Source organism: Fukomys damarensis, unplaced genomic scaffold (genome assembly GCF_012274545.1).
Source record: "Fukomys damarensis isolate Sample0158 unplaced genomic scaffold, DMR_v1.0_HiC HiC_scaffold_32, whole genome shotgun sequence".
In the NCBI taxonomy this organism is placed as follows: Eukaryota; Metazoa; Chordata; class Mammalia; order Rodentia; family Bathyergidae; genus Fukomys; species Fukomys damarensis.
In genome coordinates, this window is record NW_022900944.1 from 44,571,290 (window position 1) to 44,597,750 (window position 26,461).

General features: G+C 45.6%; 1 protein-coding gene across 1 annotated transcript in view; it reads left to right on the plus strand.

Annotated features, from left to right (window-relative positions):
* The window catches only part of Cdh13 (cadherin 13), a 962,550-nt gene that overhangs the window by 1,042 nt on the left and 935,047 nt on the right, over positions 1–26,461 (plus strand). The window lies entirely within an intron of this gene.

Below are 26,461 nucleotides of genomic sequence, written 5' to 3' on the forward strand. Positions count from 1 at the left end.
GGCGCAGGGCGCAGGCCCCAGCCCCCTCCCACCCCCCATTGTCCATCCAGCTGGAGCTCGGGCCCAAGCCCAGGCTACGTTGCTTTCCCGGGCGGGCGGGTGCGGAGCGCAGAGAAAAGTTCAAGCCTTGCCCACCCGGGATGCAGCTGCCTGGTTAACCCTCCAAGCGCTGCGGCTGTCAGGCAGGGCCCGCGACCCAGCCAGAGAGGGGCTCTGGAGACAGGCCTTCTGCCACCGCTCTGCATCTCGGGGATCTTGGGAAGTTTCCGGGCAGGGAAGCCGTGCCAGAGACCAGGCCGAGGTACTGTCGGCTGAGGGGCGCGCCCAGCCCTACTTAGGGCCTGTGGCTGCCAGAGCACCCTACCCCAGTCCCTGTGGGCCTCCCTGTCGTCCTCTGCGACTCTTCGTGGGCTGGCAGCTTACAAATGGGTGGGTGAGAAAAAGGCAGGGCCGGGCAGGGAGGAGGGAAGGGGACAGGGAGTGCCGCGGGTGCTTGCAATGGAGCTGAGTTGTGGCCAGGACTCCTGCCTGGATGCCAGAGGAAGAGGCGTATGTGTTTGCTTGGGATGAGAAGGGGCATGAGGAGATCCCGTGCAGCCTTAGAAGGAGACTACTGCTGGGTCAGTGGTGAGGTTAGTCCGGAAATGGACCAGCATCCCAGGAATGCGGCGACCGTGGAAGTGACTCCAAGAAGGGATCTGTGAATGAGTGTGCCAAGGGGCAGAGGAAGGTGCCTGGTTTCTGACTTCTTCCCTGGATACGCTGCTCCATGCAGGACAACTCAAGTGTAGCTTCTCTCCTACCAGGATGATTCTCTTGGGGTCCTTATGGCCTTCAGTCTTGCCTCAGTTTCCTAAATTTTCTGGGCTCCAAACAGCCCCATGGCTGTATGTTGTATATGTATGCTATTGTAGTGAAATGGTTCAGAGCATGTCTCAGATGGAAAGATTTGACAAATCCTTCTTGCCCTGTGCTACTGGTTCCACCCTGGGCAAGTTGCTTTACCTCTCTGAGCTTCCAGGTGCTCCACTGTGAAATTAATCTACTGCTTTCCTGGGACTGCTGGGTAGGGTTGCATCTAACAGGATGCCCTAGGTAATGAATTTGCTCAGGTCTGCCACTCCAGGTGCTATTGTTGTCTGGGGCAATAAATATTGCCTTCCCAGCACTTTGCCTGGTATGGTTCTACTTCTGTTCAGATTCCAGAGCTTGCTTGAAGTCATGCCTCCCTTAGAGCAAGTCAGAGGGAGTGCCAGCGGCCAAGATCCCCCCACTCTAGGGGCACTGCGTATGCACCCTCTGCAAAGCATCTGTGTATATCCTCCCCCAGTGTCTGGCTGGCACAGGTGGCTTCTGAAGGCTCACTCAGTTGCTTTAGAATAGGAGTTGAATTGCCTGCCCTGAGGCACTTATTTCTCTTTTCGATTGTTACACATGATCTGAGCAAATGTCCACATTAGGACAGTAATTGATATCCTGGTAGCAATAGCACCTCTCTAGGAAATCATCTGAGTACAATCACCAGCAGGAGGTTCAAGTGCACAGCTCTGTGTACCATAAAGAAAAGTGGGGAAAGTCTCTGAGCCTTTGAGTCAGCCAGAAAGAATGAAACTTTCCTGAGGCAGAGAAAACCGAAGAGAGGGAAAAACAAAGTAATAAAGCAAATTAGTCACTCTGCCCTGGTGGTGCTCAGGCAAGCCTATGTGTGTTTTTCCACCGCAGTTGTAAGACACTGGGTCCGGCTTTGGAAGCCATTAGTCTCTGTAAGCTTATAGGCAGGGTTGCTGATGTTTTGGCATTTGGGTAGGCGATGAGGAATTCTAAGCAACAATGGCTGGAAGCTGGCAAATTTAAACAATAGTCACCTTTCCTCTTTTGGAGTGTTTAGGAAAAGACCAGCCCAGAAGTGGCCCCTACGGTAATGAATGTGACACAAGAGAGACATGAGCTAGAAATTCCACTGTAGATACCATCCCTCCAGCCCCCATTGGGTAGCCCTTGCAACTAACCCAATGTTTCAACAATGCATGAGTAATCTCCCAAGAATAGGGATTTTAGGGAGTGGTTCAGGTTTGGAGAGCAATCACTCGGGAGTGCCTAAAAATGTTCCATGTGATTCTGATTTTGATTTAAAGTGGGGTGTTCTCTCTTGGAGTAAGAATCTGGTTTTCAGGATTTTAAATGAGAATCTGTAGCTTTCAAACTGGTTGCAACTTCACAAAGTTTGAGAGCAGTGTTTCTCTGCAGACACCTATGGCTCCATCCAGTTAGACTTCAGGAGCACTGGGAAAACAGATGCAAATGGCAAAAGTGATCAAAGTTGTAGAGTTCATATGTCTGAATGCTTTTTTGGAAGTTCCAAAAAAGATTGTATAAACTCCAGGTTGGATATGTGTTCTAGATTCATCTGGATTCATGTAATTCCATAGTGTGTGTTGCAAGTTTCTAAAGCTCTAAGCTGACCTCCCCTCCTCTGCCTCCCTCCCATCTTCCATGTCCTTTCTTTGGCCCTTGAGTGTTACATTAAGTGAAATCTGTTCCCTTCTAGAAGCAACCTCTGTGTGTCAGAGTGAAATTGCCCAACAGATGAACGTACTCAATAACTCCACTGTATGAAAGTACCCAAGTTTGGATGTGAGATTGAGCCTTATCCTAAAGTTCTGTCTTCTGGAAAAAGGATAGCTAGGTGCTTTCTTTCCTTCCACAGATATAGTTTCGTGGGGAGTCCGGATACTTTCTGTTCTGGGGAGGTAAGGAGAAGACTAAGTATTCACACCGGGATGACAGATATGGATGATGACATTTAAATAGTCCAGAGATTTGTGGATATGTTGTATGTGTATGTGTGCGTGTGTGTTTTCATCTCATGTGTTTTGATCTTATTTTAATACCTGTTGAAAGCTTCCTCCAGAAGAGGGCTCCATCCACAGCATTACAAAATTTTGAATTTACAGCTCATGTTTTACAGAACTTTAGTGTAGCAGCTCCATGAAAACAAAACTATTCTCTTTACTCCAGATTATTTGCTGCAAGCTCCCTGAAACGATAAGTATTGCCATTTCTCACTAGTTTCTTTCTTCCTTTTCCCCATTGTAGTTGGTTCTGTTCTATTTTTTCTTCAACCCTGAATCCCCTCAGAGTATTAGAGCCAGGAAAATTGCAAAGATCTTTGCAGACAATGCAATATGGAGTGTGAGGAAGTTCTGAGATTTCCTGGCATTTGGCTTTGGTTGGACCTGGTTTTATTCTTTAGGCAGCTAACAGGCAGGAACAGTTCTGCCTGTGAAGGGAGATAATCTTCCCTATTAGGTAACTACCCAGAAGAGTGAGTCATGAGCCAGAAGCTCCACCCTCCAACACCAGTTGAAAAGGAGACAGAAATACCTATCTCATCCAATTACAATAATCAGTTGGGCAGCATCAAATCAAGTGACCAGTGATTTGGGCATTGTTTCCATTTAGCTGTCAGCAAGGTGTCTGCATGCCCAAAAGAATCTGGACCTCCTGAGGGATGCTGCCAATACAGTTCCCCAAGGCCACTCTGTTCTGCAGCCACAGTAGCTGGCTGGACTGCAGAATGTCTTGTGCCTTCAGCAGGCACTGGGGGTGGCTATATCCTGAGGATGGGAAGGAAAGTCATCTTTCTCTGCTGAGAGAAGCAGCTAAAGGAAGGCGAGAAAGGAAGAAGGATGACATTTCCAGCTTGAAGAGCTGACCTAACTGGGCTCTTTGGAGAATGGCTCTCTCTTTGGTGTAGTAGAATGAGCCTCAAGTCATCTGCTTGCTGTTAGTCTTTCCCAATTCTGCAAGTCTGAATTCAGGGAGAGATTGCAAAGGAGCAACTGCAGGCCAACTGTACCAATGGATATACAATGTTTGATCTAGATTTTCTTGCATTTCTTTAAAAAAATCAGGCCGTGCAATCCTAGATCCACATTCCTACCTGGCCATACCTGGCTGGAGCCAAGTCACTACTGTTCCCTTCAGGCAGCACATGCCTCTGTACAGTATTTTGCCACAATCCTCACTGTTCCCCGAGATACTGTACTTAGCCCATTGTATGCACTGATTTTATTCACTTGCCCTTTGCTTTTGGACCCGTGCCTCATGAGTTATGAGGCCAAATAAAATGGATGCAGTCAATGTTTCAGTGATGGGATATTTGAAAAGGAAGGGGTTGGCCCCTTTGTGAGCCCTGTGATTGAACATCATTCACAGGAGCCCTAGAATAGCACCATCAAGACTTCGGCCCTCCCTGAGAACATTACCATCGATGTTGTTGATCACTGCTTCACACGCAACTTAACCCCAACAGGGGACACTGTGCAGATCGGGGTCAGTATGAGCCTGGTACACCAGAGGGCTGGTGAGCTTCTGCTGTGAGTCAGCAGCCAAATGATTTGGGACCAACGGGATAATGTATGGGCCCTGGGGCCCTACATTACTCGCCTTGGAGGACAGTGACACCTTGGGTGTTGCCATTGCAAGAGTGTTGCTCCCTCAGAGGATGCCCTTATTCAGAACACCAAAGAAACGTATTGTACTTAGTCTTGCAGGGGCTGTGGGAGCACTAGGCTAATATTCAGCATTTGTAACTTCAGAAGGATATTACATCATAACCTTGTCACCTAGGGCTGTCTTCTGCATGGATTCCGTCATCTCCATTCCTGTCCTGGAGCTTGTGTGATGTTTTAAAACCGGTTTTCAACTGTTAATACCTAACATTGTTACAGAGTCTGGGGGTGTTAGCATCTCCTTCTGGAGGTGGCTTCCGGGTTCTTTTCATCTGGAACAAAGAACTGAAACAAGCAAAAATGATGGTAACCTTGCACATTTATTTGAGGTAGAGAAAATTAAAAATGAATGGTAGGGGAAAAAATTGGCTCTGCAGAGTGATATTGGCCCAAATAAAAATAAAAGAAACTAAAGTACACTCTAGAGAATATAGGGTGGGCTAACGTCAGGTGGCATCTTAGCGAGCACTTAACGGCGTCCTGTCTCTTTTCATTGCACACATCTCAGGAACCCATGAGAAGTTCATATACAGGGTCCTGAGAATTATTTGGCGTATGTCCTGGAATCAGATCATGCCTCCCTTCCCAGCAAATCTAAACCACACCCTGTCTTACCATGGTTCTACACTCAGTGTTAATGCTAAAACTAATGCTGTCTGGCTCTGTGAATGTTAGATTCACAGATTCTGCTTTGTTGCCTACTGGCAGGTAAATCTCAGATGACTCTTGTTTGCCATAGCTACAGACCCCAAAGATTAGGGTAACTATAACTACATACACATCCAGGAAAAAAAAAAAGTGACTTTTTCCCACTGCCAGGTGCCAACAAAAGTCAAATTCTTGAAAATTAACATTAGTGATAGGCACGTTTTGACATGTCATGTGTGATTTAAAAAAACACCAGTGAGTGTCACCCAATCTGCAGCAGAGGCACAAAGACCCTGTGTCTCCCTGCTGAACACAGCCTGCGCTGGGGTGGAGGGCAGCAGCTGCTCAGCCTGCAGCAGCCCTGCCACATGCCTGGGCAGGGCCGGAAATGAGCTCAGCCTCTGGAGGAGCCCGGAGACCTGTGAAGGAATGTGGCAGCCCTCACCCCTGCCTCACAGGGCCTCCAGGCCAGTGTCTCTTTCCTTCAAGGAGGCAGGGAACTTTTTAGTGTCGTAAACTTCAGGAAGAAGGTGGTGGCTGCAAAGACCGGAAATGTGAGCTTCTGGGATAATCTGTTCTGTGGATCAATAAAGGGGCTGTAGAGAGTTACTAGTCTCTGCCAGAGGAACTCGAGACAGAGAGGCTCACCCTCGGCTGATATAAGTTGCAGGGCATCTGGGGTTATGTAACCCAGGGGTTGCAAATTATGTCCCCTGGACCAATTCCTACTTGCAGCCCATTTTTAAAACAGTTCCACAGGTCATAGCCATACCTATTCATTTACATAATTGTTAAGGCTGCTTTGTACTAGAACAACAAAAGTAGACATTGTCTGGTCCTCAAAGAGTAAAATATTTACTATATGACCCTTTACAAAAAAAATTAGCTGACCTCTGGTCTAACTCAAAATTATAACCAAAGAGGCTGCAAAGAGGCTTCTCAAAGGGGAGGAGAAAGGGTCTCAACCATTAGAGATTGCCCCCGGAGAGCTTCAACACTCAGGCATGTTGACTGCAAAGAAATTCTTGGGATGAGATGGCTTCTGTATGTAGGTATCTGTGGTGTCTACTAGGAGAGGACCTACTATGTTCCAGGTGTCTGTGTGTTTGGGTTCCACCTGCTAACAGAGTCCCCTTCTCTACTGTCTTGGGGCTCAGCCTGGCAGGGGGATCAGTATCACTTAATGAATCATGTAAAACTGAGACAATCACTCTGAAAGAAAGAAATGAAGTTGTGGGAGGTCACAGGGTTCTACATACTGTGTTCATCTGTTTTTGTCTTTCTCCTTCATTGGAATATATGCTCCTTTATGGCACATATTATCTGATATGTTCATGGCTAAGCATGGCACATAGTAGGCACTCAGCAAACATGAATGAATGAATGAGTGACTGTAAGAACAGCATTTGCTCCAGATGAAGGGCATGGGAGGTTTCCCTGACAGCCCGATTCCTGAGTTCAAAGAGACAGGAGGAATAGTATTTGCAGAGGTGGACAAGAGGTATGGATGGGAAAGTATTCTAGGCAGATGGCACAGCCCAGTGACGTCTCTGTGCAGGAGAGAATGCGACCCAGCCCAAGGAGTAGTGTGCAGGGCAGCCAGGGGCACAAGGATTCAGGTTTTTGTCTCAGAATGACCAGCAACCACTGAAGGTCACCGGGGGTGTATGGAGGGGTACAATCTGATTTTCACTTTGAAAAGTTCACCCCAGCTGCAGTGCAGCAAAGGCACCAATGGAAGGAAGAAGCTAGTAGGTCTGGGCTCACTGGAATCTAGATGCAGGGGTTCTGGCACAGATGAGAGAGCAGATGTCTCCTCTCAGGGCAGTCTGAGGGGTGGTTAGGTGGAGTCTCTCACAGGGCCTGATGGTGGCAGGTCTGGAGATGGCAGGGCGAGGGCAGTGAGGGGCTGAGGATGCCTGCTCGAGCCTGACTCTTCCAGTTGGCTGAACTGGAGCCATTGCCCATACAGGAGCGCCAGGGCAGTGTCTGCCACACTAGCAGGTGTGGGAGTTCTTAGCAGAGGCCCTGGGACTCCTCACAGTTCACACTGGCATCCAGAATGGCACCTTGGGCCTGGAAGTGCTCTTGCCCAGGGTGACCAATGTGCAGCCTCTGTAATTAACCAATTCTGGAGACTTTTCATACAAAAGATATCTGAGAGAAACATTGCCAAGCCCTTTAATCGTTTCTTGAGCATTCAATCAGTAGCACTAGAAATATTTCTTACATGAAGCAAATAATGATCTACTACTTTCTGCAGTCACTGTGAATGCTAACAAGCCTCGTGTCAGCACATCAGGTACAGCATCCGTGACTCTTGTGCTTCTAACACAGTAGCACAATATTCAGGTGGGCGCCAGGCAGTGGTGTGCTGGTAAAAGTTTAACAACTGGCTCCCTCTTAAAAAGAATTTTTAAAAAGAAAGAAAGAAAAAAAAAAACCCAAACCCAAACCAAGACATAACTGTCACCTAATGTGGGGTGTTTGCCAGTTTCCGTGGTATAAATACTTACCCCATGGGCATTTCAATCTACCAACCTGGAAGTTCCCGAATCGTGTAACTGTACGCTCTTCAAGCTAGGACTAGATGGCTCCTGCACACCAGGAACCAGGGCTCTGTTTCCCACCTTCCCTCTTTCTTACTGTGTGACCGTCACCAAAGCCGCTTCAGCGCTCTCTTCCTTAAAATATACCGGCCCACCTTGAGGTTCAGGTGATAAAAGAGTGTTCAGATGCAGGGAGGCCTGCTGCGCTGTGAAGGTGCTCACAGATCAAGGTCGTGATCAGCTTCAAGGATCCGGTTCTCATAGACTCTCCGTGCCCCAGACTCCGTAGTCATGCACGGGACCCTGGCACGGTGTTGCATGAACACACCTTAGTCACTGAGTGGAGTTTGCCCAGTGAAAGGCAGAGTGTTTACTCCTGCTCCTTGCCATTCTGGCCTGCCTGTACTCCATTCTGCCTGCATTCTGTGGCAGTATCGATGCTGAACTTGTCTCTCCTGCTTTCCTGCTACCTTTCCCTTCTTTTCTTCCTGCTTTATCCAAAAAGAGATTTACCTAGTGCTGAATTCCAGGCTCTCACCCACTTACTTTATGCTCAGAGGGGAAGGAGTATAGTTGTTGTCCACTTTTAACAGGTAAGGACGCTGGGAATTCAAGGAACTGGCCTAAGATCACAGGAGAGGCAAGTGCGAGCGGGTATTTGAGCCTGGGCCTGTGTGCAGAGCGTCCCAGAGGCAGACAGGATTGGCACGAATCCTGCTCTCGTGGTGCCTCAGTCTAGTAAGACACAAGTAAAGAGCTAAAATGATTATAAATTTGGTAATTTTTATGGTAAGAAGTAATCATTGCTGAAGTAGATCAAAGGAAGGACAGGTACTGAGTCCGCTGCCCTCTAACTGCTTCTCATTCTTCTGTCTTCCTTCCATCGTCTCGTAATCTGTAACACCTGTGACATGCTTAGAACGCTTGTATCTAGGAATTCAAAAATGAACACAACAGACCTGCCCTCCACAGAATGAGAGCCTGCTGGGCAGCAGAGGAGGCGGGGACTGGGGAGGCTCAGTAGAGGAAGGGAGACTCCCCTCTCTGAGCAGTGAGCTTAAGTCCTGGCCCACCATTTGCATGCTGTGTGACCACGGGTTACTTTATTTCCCCCCTCTTTCTTCTCCTCCTGTGTTTAAAGTAAGGAGAAGACATACCTAATACATAATCTACAGGTTTTTGGGAGGATTGAATGACTGTGTGTTACTGCCATCATCCCATAACTAGCATCTCCTAAGTGCCCAGGAGATGTTGGCTGTATTAACTTTCACACTCTGTGCTTCCAGGGAGGTTAGGGTTTGATGGTACTGTGTGACCTTGGCCTTCAGGATCTGACTGAAGGGTACAAATGACTATGTATCTGAAAATGCACAGCTCTCCAGGGAAGTTCTTATATTGGTAGGTCCCCAAAGACTGTTTCCCTAAGGATTTCAGACCTCATAAAATCATTTGATCTTATGAGATCTTGTCTTTAAGATGTATCTGCCCAGCAGCTGGTCCCAGGAACGTTAGTAAGACATGGTGCATGTGTGTGCAAGTGTGTGTGTGTGTGTATGTGTGTGTGTGTACATGCATGTGTTTGTGTGCACCACTGCCATGAGCACCTATTATTATTTAAAGTACCTTGAAGTAAGTTCATTTTACTGTAGCAGCCACAAGTCTGTTGCATATCTTAACTCAAGTCTTTACCTTAAAAGCAATTATTTTTATCTTGATTTTATAGATGGTGAAAGGAAGTTATGAGTGGCCGATTCAACTGCCCAAGGTCACTCAGCCACTGAGAACTGAGATCAGAGTTCGAATTATGCATTTTTGACTCCTGTGCACGTTCATTTACCATAACATTACTCTAGTACACAAAGGCTTCCTTCTCCGCACCTGCCCTCCTCCCCCAATTATATAGCACTTCTTTCCTTTGTCTGTTTTTTTTTGTTTGTTTGTTTTTTTTAATCTCTTGTTTCTCAAGGTAGACCTTCTGCCTGGGTTACTATTGCAGCCTTCAGAGCTGGGTTAGCCTAGGTCCCTATGCTCCTAGTCTGAATCCTTGACTTTGACCAAGGTCAAACAACCTACCCTTACCATGTGCAAGAAGGACCAGAGCAGTGAAAGTGGTCACACAGAGGCCAGGACACAGCATGGCATGGTTTCTCCGCAGTTTCAGACAGGTCCATTGCCTACCGTTCACACACTGCTGTCTGCACGAGTGCCAAGGGCTGACACTGTCTAGGCGTGTAATTCTGCTATCTGTTGTATTTTCTCCAATCTGCAAGAAACAAGACCCGTGACCATTTAGAGGCACAAGGATCGACAATGCATCACAGTTGGACTCAGTCTAACTTGAAATTTACTTCTGTTTTGCCAGAACAAGTTTTCTTCCTTTTAATTTGAAGCGTCTTTAGCTTCTTATTTTTTTGTTTTTGTTGAAATTTTACTTACGGGAATCTAAAAATATAGCAACTGATTATTTCAAGCAGCATTAGATACTTTGTGTGTGTGGGGGGGGTTAAGGGCCATATAGTAAATATGTAGCCACCATTTCAACCATTCAACTCTTTATCAATACAGCATAAAAGCTGTCACTAAAGTATACAAACAAGTGGGCCAGGCTTATTCCAATAAAACTTTGTCTTCAAAAACAGGCAGAGCTGGATTTGACCTTTACCAAGGTTTGTTGGCCCCTAATCTAAACTAGCCACTTCACTATTTTGTTGAACTAGGAGACAGCAGGAGTAGACAGAGACAAGGGAAGGAGATCAGGCATTTTAATTGGCCTTTGTTGCCATGAGAATCGTATTGTCTTAGTGTCATGTATCGCTGGATTACTTGCACACTATTAGCTTTTGTCAAGGTAAGGGTGGTGGTAGTCAACTATGAAACATAATTATCAGACAAACTCTAAAATAAATGATGATTTTAGCTTTTGTAGTAATTGTCTGGACTGAAATTCTTAAGCCTTTTTTTGTTGTTGTTACTCAGAAGTGTATGGGTGTTAAATCCTGAGTCTTGGATTAGGTTTCCCAAAACAGGGATAGAGACATAGGTTTGGCTGCAGGGTGCTAACTCGGAGATGATCCCACGGCCTGGAAGTGGAGAAAGAATAAGATAAAAAAGAAGCTGGTCAGTGCCTTAGGAAAGTGGGGCTCATTGTTGCTAGGACCCCACAGAAAGACTATGTAAAACTCATCTCAGGAACGGCCTCTCAGTGGGACAGGCGTTTGGGGTATGCATACCCTGTACCCATCTCCCATCCATAATGGTACCCCCTGCTTCCCTCTCACCACTGCCTCCGTGTGTCCCTGCTCAGACTGTGCAGTTATGGAGCAATGACCTTGGCTTCGAGGGGTCCTGAGCAGAAAAGCGGATGGGCGTGGCAGGTGCTTTAACTGCAGTCTGTGACCTGGACACAAGTTCATGAGATCCCAGCTGTTACTGGTATGTGTTTCTGGAAACTTCCTCAGTAGAACTAATGATAACAGGAAGGGCTATGGTGGTAGTGGCTTTTTAAACCTGCTCTTGGTTAAGCACCCACCTGCAGTTATTCTCTTTCCCACTAGATGGTACCAGTATGCCAAAGCCCTGGAATGCTACCTTAGGTCTCATCTGCCAGGTGGAATGAGTCCCCGCCACTTTCAGACAAGTAACACATAAACAAATTGAGGTCAGAGTAATGGACTAGAGGTCCATTACTTGGGGACAGCCCATGGGCCAAGAGTAGAGAGAGTGTCTACACAATCGCCTTCATTCATTCATCAGCAAGTATTACTGAGGCGTGCTGGACACTGTTCTGTGCACTGGGAACCCAGTAATGAACAACGCAGGCCAAGCACCTGCCCTGGTAAGCTCACGTAGTAGCTGGGAAAGGGACATCGCAAAGTGGGCAGGTGCACATATGATGTCTGCGAAGGTGGTGGTGGATGCTACGAAGAAGGTAAAGAAGGCAAAGGAGTGGGCGGATGGGGAGGCTGTGCAGCTGCCCCTAGTCTGACTGTTGGTCATAGGGAGAGAGATTATTTCCATACATTTCCTTAATCACTGCCAGCTCTCCCCAACTTTATGCGCCCACATGCCATTTCAAAATGGGGCTACGATCTTGTCAAGGAGAGCAGCCGTGCTGCCTGGCAAATGGGTGTTGACCAATTGAAGCCAATTGCAGCCTAACACCCAACTCAGTGGGCTGCTTGTTGGGTTTCAGTTCATCTGGAAAATTCTGAATTGTTATTGTTGATTTATTTCATCTGGAACAATTCTGAATTGTTATTGTTGACACACATTAAAGTTGAATTTTACTCAGAGGTTGGGTTATAAAGTCAGGATTTAAGGCAAACACAGAATTGTCATTAACCTTGAAGTCTTTTAAGTTGCCCATTAACGTGCAGTATTCATGGTTTTATGCATGCAACCCTGTGCTGTAATCAATATGGAAAAATGTATAATGCATGCAGTAACGTACAGTGCATAATAAAGAATATATGCAAGATATAATTTTACAGCATTTAATTGCAGTATTTACATTGTTTGTTTTCCTTCTCTCTCTCTCTCTTTTTTTTTTTTGATGTAAGAGCTGGATTTACATAGTTAAATGTGCATATGATAAGACTTCGATGTAGTTTTTAAGTTGAGTTCCTAATCATACATTCCCTGCTAGGCTGTGCACTGAGGAGGGCGGGAGCTGTTTTCCGCACTGTGTCCTTCTCTGGATTCCCATCGCCAGTCAGATGCTCTAGACCAGGGGAAGGGCAAATGGTAATAGTAGGAGGAGTAGGAGTGGTGGTTGAAGTCTGAGAAGAGCTACGAGCAAGGTTTGTACCTCACCCCTTCAGACGTCTTAACGAGACTTGTTCCTTGTAACAATTCCTCGGGGCATCTGCTGTGATTATAAGTCCATTCCACAGAAGAGGAAACTCCAGAAGGCCTCACAAAGGTCACACAGCTTCGGAGCTCATGCATGCAGACTCAAACTCAGGTGGTTGCAGACACAGAAGGCCATATGCCGCATGGCTCCATGTGTTGGACTGCATTGGCTAGGCCAGGCAAATCCACGGAGACAGAGAGCAGATTAGAGGGTTTCTAGGGTGGGGAAGGGGAAGGAGGAGTGACGGCTAAAGGATATGGGGTTTCTGCGGGGGCAGTGAACATTTTTAGAGCTAGAGTGTGGTGATGAACACACAACTCCATGAACACACCAACACCCACAGCGTTGTATATTTTAACAGGGTGAGCTTTCTTTTATGCTAACCAGGTCTCAATAAAGTTGTTTCTAAATAGAAATAAAAGCAACCAACCTTGGCAGGGCAGTCCCAGCCCAGGGCTCTGCTGTGCTCCACCTGCACATGTAGGGCCTCTGTGCATTTGCCCACTGAGAGCAGAGGCTATTGGTCTTCTTCGCTTCCGGTAACAGCTGCTCCATTCAAGCGCCCACTATAGAGACCAGAAAATGGAGGTGGAAAAATACTGAGAGGCTTGGAGCTGGCAATGGCAGTGCCAGAGTGCAGACCAAGGAAATCTGGGGCTGACCACACTGGTTCACATGTTTGTTTCACCCATAAAAGCAACCTGTGAGGTCTACAGCTGTAGGTAACTTTGGCCCATTAGAAATACAGCCAGGGTCCTTCCCTTCTCTTTTGCTGATGTGGAAGATTGATTAAGATCCATCTTGGTTATTATTTCCATCTGGCTCAAGCATTTTTGGTGCAGGGTGCTGGCAGCAACAGCAGAGACTGTTGGGAAGGAAGGGGGGTGTATGTGGCTGACTTTTGAGGAGAGGGAGGGAGGGAAGGAAGAGAGAGAACTTAGTTGGCGTGCTAATTGTCAGTGTTCTCAAACTGATAGCAGATTCTGTCAGGATTTAGGATTTACCCAAATTTACATGAATCTTTGGTGCCTCTTGGCTGGTTCAGCTTGGAAGTGAGAAGGCAATCTTAGATCAAAGCCCTGGAAGGGCTCTTGCTCCTGACATCCGGCACTTGTCACTCTCCAGTCAAGGAACCCAACCCCAACTCTTATCTCCTCTAGGACCTCCCCAACACCCCTTCCCCACAGAATTCCTTTGTATGGAGTTTACTTCTCCTCTCCTTCACTTGTAGGTTAATTATCTGTATTTTTCTTTCATGTTTAGATGCAGAGTGACAAAGCCATTAACCATGCACAGTGGAAAGGAAGCCAAGGGCTTGTTTGTGGACCAGGTTCAGGGCTTTGTTTGTGTTTGTGGTTGAGAGGGCAGTGGGCCTTATCAAGTAGAGCTGAGAGACTCTCCCTGGCTTCCTGGGTCCAAAGGTCGGAAGGGAGCTACAGTCAAGGCTGGAGAGGAGCAGGGGACTGACCACACTAGATCTCCTGCACCAGTGCCCCTGGCTGAGACCTGGCCTCCTAGAGTTGGTGTCATGTGACAGGGGTCTGCTGGGCTCCCCTCATTCTTACAGCTTTCCCAGGTGACATCAAGTATCAAGGAGCACCCGATTCTCCCCTCTCTGATCATTTTCTCAGTGCCACGGTTTGTAGTGGGTTCTGAAAAGATACTGGTTCCATAGATTGTAAGGGTTCTGGAAATATGGGTTATATAGTCAAATATTTTGAGAAACTCTGAAGTTCCGCTGAGCCAGGTGGAGTTTTTTTTTTTTTCAACAAATGAGACTTCAATATTTATTTGACATTATGTTCCAGCTGTCTTCCCCAGCCCCTTGGGATAAGGAAATTTGCATCAGGTTTGGCTCCATGTATTAACTTATGGGACACACTTTGGGGAATAAGGTGCCAGGATCTCAGGGTTTCAGGGTATGGGCCTCCAGCAAGTACTCCACCTAGTACCACCTGGGAGCCTGGGGAGAGAGAAAGATTCTCCAGCCTGGACCTACCACATCGAGTCTCTGCATGTGGCCTTGATGTTCATAGCTGTTTGCAAACCTGTGAGACCATCAGAATTTCTTTGGGTTTTGAAGCCTGCTCACAATAATTCTTTGTGGACTTTAAATCTCTGTGGCTTCTCCTGAACTCTGTCCTGATACAGACATGGGAAATGTGGTCAAAACCAGTGTTTCCCCACCAGTGATTGTGCCCCTCAGGGCACCATGCCTAGTGAGTGGAGACATGTTTGTCGCTGGGGGAGGAAGGTGCTCCTGGCATCCCTTGGGCCTGTCAGGATGTTGTTCAGTACCCCGAAATCAGCTGAAAGAACAGAGAATCGTGCTGAAACAAGGGTCAGTGTGCTGAGATTGAGAAGCCCTGGTCCAAGTGTAAAGCTTCATACTTTACCAGTCCAGGGAGAGATTTTTTTCTCTACCATGTCCCATTACTACCAGGAGGCCATAGCATTATATATGTATAACTTTTCTAAAGGAAAAATCATCATCTCAGGAAAATATAAACTTTAGCTTATTCATTTATGGGGAAACCAGTAAGCTATTAGGACTATTTCAGAGGGCATTTAAGAAACTAAGGTAATTATCAGGAATTGAACAAAGAAATGTTAGGATGATATTGCTGAGTTAGATAACAAACTGGTTAATGTACAACATGGCCAAACCCTTGAGTTAGCTATTCTATTACACAAAAATTATTCACATCTCCTGTGGACAAAAATCTGCCAGTTAATCCGCCAGCAACTTTGTTAAGTGCCAGGCATTATCAAGAACAGTGGAGGAGAGGCCCCGAGAACATGCCACAGACCTCCTCAGGTAGCCTCTATTCCAAGACGGTAGCCCTGTTCCAAGGCAGTGCTGCCAACTATGGGGGCCTCACTTCCAAGCTTTGGCCAATTCATCTGATACTTCAAAGATGTGACTTTTAACTTCCTAGTGCTTCCTTAGTAGAAATGACCTGTGAAACATGGGGCAAAGGAGTAGAAGGCAGTGGTGGGAGGGGAGATTATAGAAGCCCACGGTATGAACAGATGCTATTTTGTACCTGCCTTTGAGGAAGCAAGCGCTGTGCCAAATGCTTCTCTTCAACCTAACGAGATGGCTCCTGTCATCCTCCCCATCTACAGATGAGGCAGAGAGTTAGGTATGTCAGCTTCACGAGTGGGTAGAAGAAGGAGAAAAACAGTAGGAGATCACACCCATAAGGGCAAAACAGAGCTTAGTTAGAGAAGGAAGGGATAGTGTTCCAAGCTCAAGGAAGGTAAAAGTCCACACCCGGGGTGGAAATGCTCAGCATGTTCGGGGCAGCGGTGGACGTTCTGAGTGACGACAAATGGGAATGCAGTGAAAAATTGGATCCGAGTCACAGGAATGGCAGTTATTAATAGCATCAGTGTCATTTTAGCCTAAGAATCTTACTCTTGCTGTAGGGCATTGCCTGGTGGTATACCATGGACACCCCATGGGGAAGAAAGAATTACAATTTGAATCCTAGCTTTGCTACTCTTGGGCTTTGTGGTCATGGGCAAGTTGCTTAAGCTCTCTGTATCTCACTTACCAACATTTGCAGTGAGGGTAGGTTAGTTAACTTTCAGTTGCTTGACAAAATACATGACAAAATCAACTTAAAGGAGGAAAGATTTATTTGGGCTAATGATGGCAAAGGTTTCAGTCTGTGGTTACTTGGCTCTGCTGTTTCTGGGCCAAGGGGGTTGAGCAGAACATCATGGCGGGGGGATGTGGCAGAGCAGAGCTGCTCAGGAAGGAGGCAGAGAGAGAAAAAGAAGGGGTCCAGGGAAAAAGACACATCCTGGGGACTACTCTTTCCAGCCAGGCCCCACCTCCTAGATGTTCTGCCACCTGCCCGTTGTGCCCCAGATGGAAACCAATCCTTTAACACATGGGTCTTTGTAAGACAGCCCAGATCCGAACTGTAACAGGGAGGGGCACCTACCTGATATCATTGTGATGGGGATTCTGGACAATCTTGTAAACTGTAGGTCTGGCAAACAATAAATCCTCAGAAAATGGAATTTGCTTATTTTTACACAGATGGAGAGGTGAACAGATAGTATTTAGCAGAAGATGGTTGTTAGCAACTTGTCTGTAAGTATCACAGCCTCAGCCTGAGTGCTCCCTCCATCCAAAGAAGATTCTGAGGGGAGGGCCTGAGTGCAATTAATTTATATGGGATGTGATCCAGGGGAAAATGTAGGGAGTAGACAAGTAAGGCTGGAAGGAAAGGAGCTATACAAATGATCTGTTATGCAGCCACTTACTACTGTGGGTCCCAGGAGCTTAATTCCCCTGGGGGCCCTTGGGAGCCAGGAGGCAGCTGGCACTTCAGGGTCATTCTATGTGAGGGATGTGTGAGCTCTAGACTGTGCCACAAGTCTGGGTGGGTATTGTTTGAAGGCCATTCCTGCCATTGATTTTTGAGACAACTGGGTTGTCTGCATATGGACTTTGGGCTCAGAGAAAGCACTCAGCAAAATGGTATAGATTCTTGCATTTGGAAGATGACCCAGCTTTCTATGAGAAGGCCAGATGACATGGGGTCTTGGGGGTGGAAGAAAAACCAGCCATATCTGCTTTAGTCAGTACAGAAAGGCATGAAAGCAGTAAATGCCCTTTGGGCCAGCAGTCTATATCTGAGTTGTTAAAGAAACAGAGCTAAGTACAGAAAAAGAGGTACAAAAATATGTCTATGCACTATATGTGGTAACCTAAATTGGAAATAGTGATAATAGCCAACATTTATTTAATGACTGTCATGTGCCTGGCACTCTAAGTGCTTTACAAATCAGATAAATTTCTAGGAAATGGAAACTGTTCAATGACTCAATGGAATAGTACACAGCCAATAAAGATGATGGTTATGAAGATGATAATGGCATAAAAACATCATATAAGTGAGAAATGAATACTAGACTGGAGGTTGTATGTACAGCAAGATTGTTCCCACTCAATCAAAAGAAACAACCTATATGGTGAGGAAGGTGGAGTCTGAAATGAAATTTATTGAAATTTTAATGATAGTTTTCTTCATGTAATGGGATTTTGAGGGTTTTTTTTCCTGTCTTGTTTATAAATCTCCATCGAGGTCGTTGTATTGCATTTATAATAAAAATATAAGAGAATTGAAAAGGCAAAACAAGAAAAAAAAACCCTCCTAAAATAGGTTGTGGAAATCCAGTGAAGGTTTGGGGGAAGGGAATAATGTAATAGAACATGATATTTCAGAAAAATGAATCTGGGGGTGGTGTGGAAGATGGGTTGGTTAATGAAAGACTCAAGGCAAGAAGTCTAGCTTTCAAGCTAATAAAGGTCCTAGGGAGTGCGGAAAAGAAAGACCAGTTTTAGAGGCTTAGTAGTAAATGGGATGATGGGGAAGGAGGAAAGAGAGCAGTGCCAGAAGTGAAGCCAAGATTTTAAGGCTTATTGTGTGGGAGAAAATTAGTGGTAGAATCGATACATTGTAAGTATATCATTGAGCCAAGTTTCTTTACATCTGTTCTCTCATTTAAGCCTACCACTAGTCCTATTGCTATGTTTTTAACTTTCTTGTTTTACAAGAGAAGTGATAGAAGATTAGAGAAGTGAAACCACTTATCCACAGTCGTAGAGAATCTGAGCTCACATCATTGTTAAGTGAACTAGGTAGATGGGAGGATGATGGATGAATGGACAGTGGGCGAGTGGGTATTGGAATGGATGGATTGGAAGATGAATAGGTGGGAAGACTGAGAGATGGATGCCTGGATGGGTGGGTGAGATGGAAGGATGGAACAGAAGCGGGAGAGCATCCGGACTTTAAGGCCATTCTAGTCAAGTAAGGGGAGTGGGCATCAGTGGCATGGGGTCCGAGGAGCCAGAACAGTGTGGGGGAAATCTATTGTGTCAGATTGTGTCCCACATGAACTTAAAAGCAAGTGTGAACCTCAGAAACAGAGGCAACATTAGGAAGGAGGAGTCATGTAAGGGGGAGAGGGGAAGGGGAGGAGACAGGAAGACAACAAGAAAGGCTAAAAGGAAAAGTAAAGCAGTTAGTGGTTAAGAATGAGGATGTAGGCAGCCAGAGGCTGACTCAACTCCATTGCCCTGTGACCTCAGCAATCTCATAGCTCTCTGCCTCAGACCCCTCATCTGTAAGACAAGAAGGTAGTGGGGTTTATGGGGTTCTTGGGAGGAGAATTAAAGCATGCTGACATTCTTAACACAGTGGCTGACACACTTTAGGTGGAAACTGATCAGAGCTCCTATAAATTTGATCACCAGAAATCAATGCCATTTCCCAAGAACTAGCCCTAGGCTTTAGATCAAGAAACTGAGGCTCTCCCTTAAAGAATGCATCCGCATTCAAGTACACCTGGAGGCCCTAACTGTTTGCCAGAGAACATGGCCATCTCACAGGAGAAAATAAATTTTGTGCATAGCACTAGATGTAGGTGTTTGTTGTAAACTAACTTTCTACAATTTGCAATAAATGAGGCTTATTAGGGGTCACCTTCCTTTTTTCTTTGACAGAAGCATTAATAAACAAGCCATTGATTAAGCAAAGTTGTAAGGTGTTTACTAGGCATTGGAAAGTGGCTGGGGAGCAAGGCAGGGGAGAAGTTGGAAGACTCGGAGGAGAATGGATGAAGATCCATCAGATCCCAGCAAGTGCCATGAACTCAGTGCCCTTTCTCCATTCCGGAAAATTTTATGCTCTTATAATTGATGCTTGGAGAAGCCTTCGTACTGCAGACTCGGCGTGAGGAATCCTAAAAGCCTTATTAACCCAGCCACTTAGCCTTTCTGAGTGTAACCCCTACCGTGACTCTTTTGGCTCAGGATTAGCTGGGTCCCAAAATGTTTTACTGTTGGGATGAAAAAGTTCAACTTACCATCTCTCTCTGGTCTGCTCTGCCCCCCAGTCCACCTGTCTTTTCAGCCTTGGCCTCTAGGAAACCGCCTCCACCCTGCTCCCTCCTGCTCTTGGAGATCTTGATCCTGTAACCTGCCAAGGAGGCCTTTTCTCAGAGGCTGAGCCACCAGAGAAATCACACGTCTAGGTGTAAAAATCAATCCAGTGCATGAGCAGCAGAGGGGCCTGCTAAGACTCCAGTCTGCACAAGAACTAGTTTAGTCTCTTTGGAGGTCCAGTGGGGCAGGACTAGGAGCAATTTAAATTGGAAAAGTTAAAAAAGGAAACAAGAAAGACAGATGAAATTGGGGTTGTGCTATGCCGGGCAAGAATGGGTTTTCTGTTTCTGTGTGAATGAATCTTACCTACGACCTGCTCTTTATCTGCTGCTTGGTTTTGAAGGGAGGGCAGGAGAGTTGTAAAGAGAACCCCTATTAAACACTTTTCCCTGCTGACTGGAAGAGCCTGGGGTGGTGTGGGGACTATGGCAACTTGAGCTGTCCAACCAAGGTTAGGACTTAATCCAGTTTCCTTTGATGGTCATCCTCTTGGCTCTAATAATTGTTAATTTAGGGCTCTTAGTTAACTAAGTAAAAAGCAACATTTATTGAGATCCATCTGTGCGCCAGGCTCCCAGCTAAGTACTTACACACACAGTGTCTAGTTCAAAAGTCTATATTAACTTTGCAGGGGAGCTCAGGAGCTCACAGTGTACAGGGCACACTCATGCCCAGCATCTTTATCGTTCAACCCCAAGGAGGCGGGGGAAGGCATTTTGCAGTTGAGGACACTGAGCCGCAGGAACCTGGATTATTCGTACTGAAGATGGGTTGGGCAGGCTACTAGAAACTTGATCCTGCGTGGCTCAGTCCAGGAAAGAGCAAGGGAAGAGAATTCAGACTGGACAAGCTCTGCCTTATCAGGAAAACCTGGGACCTTTCATCTTCTTTAAGATCACCAGTTCCAGTTTCCAAATTGAAAGCAATGACTTTCTGCGCCAACCGATTGTTACTGCCTTCCTCTGCCTGTTTTAGGATGTGCTTAGCATGGCAAGCACTTTCCAAGATCATCAGCCATCGGCCTCAGCAAGAGTTGGTTCCAGGAAGGAGACATCAGGTTGTAGAGCAAGATCTCCATTTCCCTGAGAGTCTTGTGCTTTAGAAAAGCATCACTACTTAGGCATTATGGGCTGTCAGCAGTGACCCTCCTCTGGGAAGGTACAGAGGAAATAACAGGCGTCTGGTAGATTTCAGGTTGTTGTTTTTCTTTTTTTTTCAATCTGGGTCAGGATTGTGCTTACTGTTCATGACATGATGAGAAGAGCTTGTGAAGTAAGGATCGGCTGCTCTTTTTCTGTCTTCCTTCTGATTGATGGCCTCAGAAATTCATTCATCTAGTTTGAAGATAGACAGGTGGTTGCCATCACCACATGCAGCCTCTGAAGTTCCCTCTGTGATGTGATTACAGCCCATACTTAGTTTGCGCTCCAGGGGGTGAGGTTGACCTTTGATCCTACTCCTCATTTAAAAATCACAGATCTTGGGAAAGGAACCAGTCCAGGAAGATGCTGGAAGCGGCTGCAGCTGCTGAGGTTGGCTGTTGAACCTATTTAACTGGCCACCTTTACCTACAGTTCTGGTTTTTCTGATTAAAACAGGCAACTTTCTAAAACCTTTTTTTCTCTCTGACAATGTCTAGAGGACATATCTTCTTTCGGGAGCTCTAGTGAGACTCCCAGAATCATTCTACAACTGAGTTCCAAATGGGAGAAGCTCTTTTTGCAAAGTACAGAGCAGAGGAAATGAAAACCATTATATAGACTAAGAGTATGTGATCTTTTCCCTTTACATTAATTAACTTGTTATTTATGTACCAGCTCCATGATAGAGGCTGGGGCTAAAGAGGTGAACCAAATATACTCTCTGATACTAGGGTCATATAATTCAGAAGAAGAAACGGACAAGGCAGCCAGTGTTGTCTGCGCAATGTGGATGGGTCTGAGAATCAACCATCCTTGGCAGTTCAGCTTTGACCGCTGTTTTCCAAAGGGCTCCCAAAGTGGGTTTGGAGTGAGGGCTTCTAAGGATCTGATAATATTTTCTTTTTGTTCTCATCACTGTTTACATGACACCTTGTGGAACACATTGAACTGTATGCTTGGAATTTTCACACTCTCTAGTGCCTTTATAAAATTTAAATAGAAAATAAAGTGTGCTCAGCCTCAGGCACTTTGGTAGTGCAAGACAGACTGGCTCTGCTTGGGGAAAGAGGATAAAGAAGCAGGGACACTTTTTGAGGAGTTGAAGTCTGAACTGGGTTCCAAAGGATCAAGAGGAATTAGGCCATCAGAAGATGAGATGGAATGTACCAGCTGCAGAAAGAAAGGTGTGGAGTGCAGGGAGGTAGCGGTAGGTACTCGGGAGAGCCCTGAGTAGTGTGTGTGGCTGGAGCTGGGAGTGGGCAGGGCTGGGCGAGTAAGGGCCTGGGCATTCACAGAGCATCAGGTCAGGCTGAGGGGCTCTGATTTCACCTGACATAATAGCGGAAGCCATCGGGGATATTTGTAAGCAATAGAATGACCCTGCCAAGTATGGGTTTCCCTACAATCAACAGGCTTCTGCCTGTACAGGGGCCCAAGATGGGAGACACTTAGGAGTGTTTTGCAGTACTCCTGCAGAGGAACAGGAGGGCAGATGCCACTGAGGTCATGGGATATAACGCAACCAATGAGGCTTGATCACATACTGTGTGGGGCTACTGGAAAGGACAGGAAGAAATCAGAGATTTCTTCTAGTCCAGGCTGTGGTTGGAACTACTTGGATAGAGACACTTGGGCCTGTGAGCTGATTTCCCTGTATTATGTAGAACCACCAGAAACATTTATTTCATATGCAAGACATGTGCCAGGCAATGAAGAATGTACTTAGCTCAGATCCTGAGACAGAAAGGATCACTTTTTGCCCTCGAGGAAACACTGTGTCTGGGGAGAGAGCACGTCTGGTTCCCTTGCCTTAACCTCAAGATAGCGTGTTTGGCTTGAGTGATTTTGTTGCTGTTGTTGTTTTAATTTGGTTCAAGGTCAGCTTCCTATGGCATTTCCCAAATCTCTTGCAGAAAGGATCATTCTTTCCCCCTGAGTCGTTCTGAGCCAAGCATGTAACATTGCGTAAATGTTTGAAAACTTCTCCCAGTTCTCAGAATGCAATTCTGACAGCACTGAAGGCTGCCAATTAAATGAAGATTTAGATAACGGCCGTGTGGGAGAGGGAACACAATATTCTTAAACCTAATAATGGTTTCTTTCTGTCTTTCTGAGGCTCTGGAATAATCCTGATTGACTGGCTCTCTGCTTTGGGCATTCCCATTTACTGGACAATTCAGTAAATTTAAAATGTTTGACAACCTTTATTTGGGGGTAGAGATCCTCAGAGAAGGGGTTGTGGGTAAGGATGTGTGCATGGTGGACCATTAAAAGAGGAACCATGGAATCGAGTAAGATTCTTTCACATGCCGAGGGATAATGCAGAGGCTGAGAACAGGCTCTTGGGCTGTAGGAAATGCGTGACTACATGTGGCTGGCCTGGTGCTGAGAGCCTCCCTTGTACTGACTGCTCTGACAGCATATAGGTGGAAGATGGGACTGAACCTATCGCATAGGTGAAGTAGCTGAGGCCTGGAGCCGTGCAGCCAAGGAGCCGTGGAATGGATGGTCCCAGATTGCAAGCTTTTACCCTTTCTCATTGGTGAGCTTCAGGAATTGGAGATAGGGTCAAGACACCCAAGATGCTTCCCTTCTTTCCCACTGTATCAGAAGATTTATCTTTTCATACATTCATTCACTTGTTCAACACGTTTATTGAGCGTCCACTGTATGCAGCGTTTGGTTCTAAGGCAAACAGCAGTAGACATGACCAAGCCCCTGCCCCCATGGAGCTCTTGGTTCAGAAGGAGAAGGTAACAGTAAAGGAAGCCTGTGAGTCTTGTGAAGAAATTAGGTCTCCGTGAGAGGACGAGGAGCGATGAGGGTGCCCCTGTTGATAGGACTGTGGGAAAGAAGTGCCCTGGAGAGAGCTGCCCGAGGTGTGTGGGTGTGTGGGAGAAAGAATGTGCCAGGAAGGGCAAAAGGCAGGCGTAAAGCCTCGAAGCAGGAAATAGTGGGGTGACCACAGTGGTAGTGGCTGGACCAAGAGCAGCAGGTGAGATCAGGGAGGGAGATTTAGGCCACAGGGAAGGAATGTTTGTTATTTTGAGAGTGACGGGAAGCCCCCGGGGCTGGGGGGCAAAGCAGTCATCATCTGTTGCTCTGTGCCACAGAGGAAGCCTAAGCCATTTAGAAAAAGCCTGCAGAAGTTCACCTCCTCCACAGCCTCAGTCTGTTTTTCCTTGTTTACACGCAGTTTTATATACATTGAGTCATTCAGTCCTCACAACCCAGTGAAATGGGCATTGCTATTATTATTGTTATTCCCCTTTTTAACAGTGGGGAAACTGAGGCCCGCAGCAGGCAAAGTCACTAACGAGGAAGTAGTGGAAACAGGATGTGTCTGAGTGCTCTAAGGTGTAGCTCGCATTCTTCCAGCACCTGCTTTGTTCCGGGGTCTGTGTGAGAGTGGGAGCTGTCTAGACACACCCTTGTGTCCTGGTGTGTCTCAGAATAGTGGGAGACACAGAACTAAGAGTGTGGCGAACAGCAAGTGCGGCCCAGGAATGAGCTCTGGGTTTAATTTCAGTGTACACAGAGAGCACGTTGCTCAGCTCGAGTAAGCAGCAGAAGGAAAAGAAGACATCTGAGCCAGGACTGAATGCCAGGTTGGAGACAGTGAAGCAGAGCTGATGGTGTGTGTGTGGGGGGGCAAGTACACAAATCCCTGGTTCCAAGGCAAAGGTAGAGAGGAAATGGCTGTGGGCTGAGGGTGTCTGGAGGGAGAGGCAAACATGAGTCTGGTTGCCTTTCAACGATGAGCACAGGTGTGTGCTTGTGTGTTGTTGATGATGCTGATGATAGTGATGAGAGATGAAGAGAGGTCTGTACCTGGTTGCATTTTTTCCATTTAAAAACGGACTTTATTTTGAAAGCGGTTTTAGGTTAATAACAAAATTGAGTGGAGAGTAGAGATTTCCCAAACACACCTTGCCTACACACACCCTCCCACACAACACACACAGGCGGGTGTGTGTGGCCTCTCCCACAATCAAAATCAGATTGCTCACCAGATGGTACATTTGTTTCAGTTGCTGAGCCTACATGAGCACATTGTTTTCACTTAAAGACCATATTTTACATTAGGGTTGTTGGTGTTGAGGTTGTGCATTCTGTGGGTTTGGACAAATGTATGACTGTACCAACCATTACAGTATGGTACAGAGGGCTTCACTGCCCTGAAAGTTATGTATGCTCGGTGTGTTCAATTTTTTCTTCCCCCATACCTCAGATGACTACTGATCTTTTCTACTGTTTGCATAGCTTGCCTGTTCCAAAATGTCAGATACAGTGGTTAGAATCATATAAAATGGAGCCTTTTCAAATTGGCTCCCACCCACCCCTGCTTTATTATATGTATTCAAGGTCCCTCCATGTCCTTCGCTGGCTTGATTACTCTTTCCTTATTAGTGCTAAATAATATTCCATTGTCTGGATGTATCACAGCTTATTCATCCATTTACCTACTAAAGGGCATCTTGGTTCCTTGCAAGTTTTGTAAATTATTAATAAGGCTGTTGCAAGCGTTTGTTTGCAGTCTTTAGTGTGAACATATTTTTTTCAACTCACTTAGATAAACACTAAGAAACACAATTGCTGGATCCTGTAGTAAGAATACATATAGTTTTCTTTTTAGAAACTGCTGAATGGTCTTTTGGTACAGGTATACCATTTTGCAATCTCATAAATAAATAAGTGTTCTTGTCACTCCATACCCTCACCAGCATTTGGTGATGTTCCTATTTGAGATTTTGGCCTTTCTAATTGGTATATAGTGGCGTGTCATAATTATTTTAATTTGCAACACTCTCATGAAATATAGGGCGGCCCATCTTTTCATATGTTTACTTTGATTTGTGTGTGTCTTCCTTGGTAAATTGTCCATTCACTTCTTTTGCCCCTTTTGTAAGTGATTCTTTTTCTACATGTTAAGTTTTAAAGAACTCTTTGAATATTTATAATAGTCATTTATCAGATATGGTTTTCACAAATATTTTATCCTAATCTTTAGCTTGTCTTCCCATTCTCTAGATAACGTCTTTTATAGTGCAGAAGTTTTTAAGTAAGCTTAGCTAATCAAATCTTCCATTCTGGATTATGCCTTCTGCATTGTATCTAAAAAGTTATCACCATACCAAAGTTACTTAAGTTTTTTCCTATGTCATTTTTTAGGAGTTTTATGATGTTGTTGCACTGAAGTCTGTGTTCTATTTTAAGGTAAGTTTTGTCAAGATTGTAAAGATTGTGCCTGGCTTATTTTTTCTATGCGGATATCCAGTTGCTCCAGCAACAGCTATTGAAAGGGCTCTGCTACATCATAATGCCTTTGTTTATTTGTTAGTATAAATTGACTATATTTATGGGGATCTGTTCTACTAATAAATTTAGTTCTACTAATAAATTTCTGGGATCTCTGTTCTACTACACTGATCTATCCTTTCACCATCATCACCCTCTCTTGATTACTGTAGGTCAGTGATATGAAACTTTGAGAGACTGCTCAAACTACAGCCCCAAACCTACGTATTTATCGTGAAGTACCAACACTCCAGTTAAACCTGAATACTGAGGTTTTAGTTTAGAAAAAACAACTCATACAGTAAAAGAAAGATATAATAACAGAGATTTCAGTGGCCTAAATAGCCCACTGTGGCATGAATGTCATAGGTTCACCACCACTGCTCTATGGTTATAGTAATCTGCAGATGAAGAATTTTAGTCTTCTAACTTGTTTTTCTATAGTATAGCTGTCCTGGACCTTTTGTATCTCTGTAAAACTTGAAAAT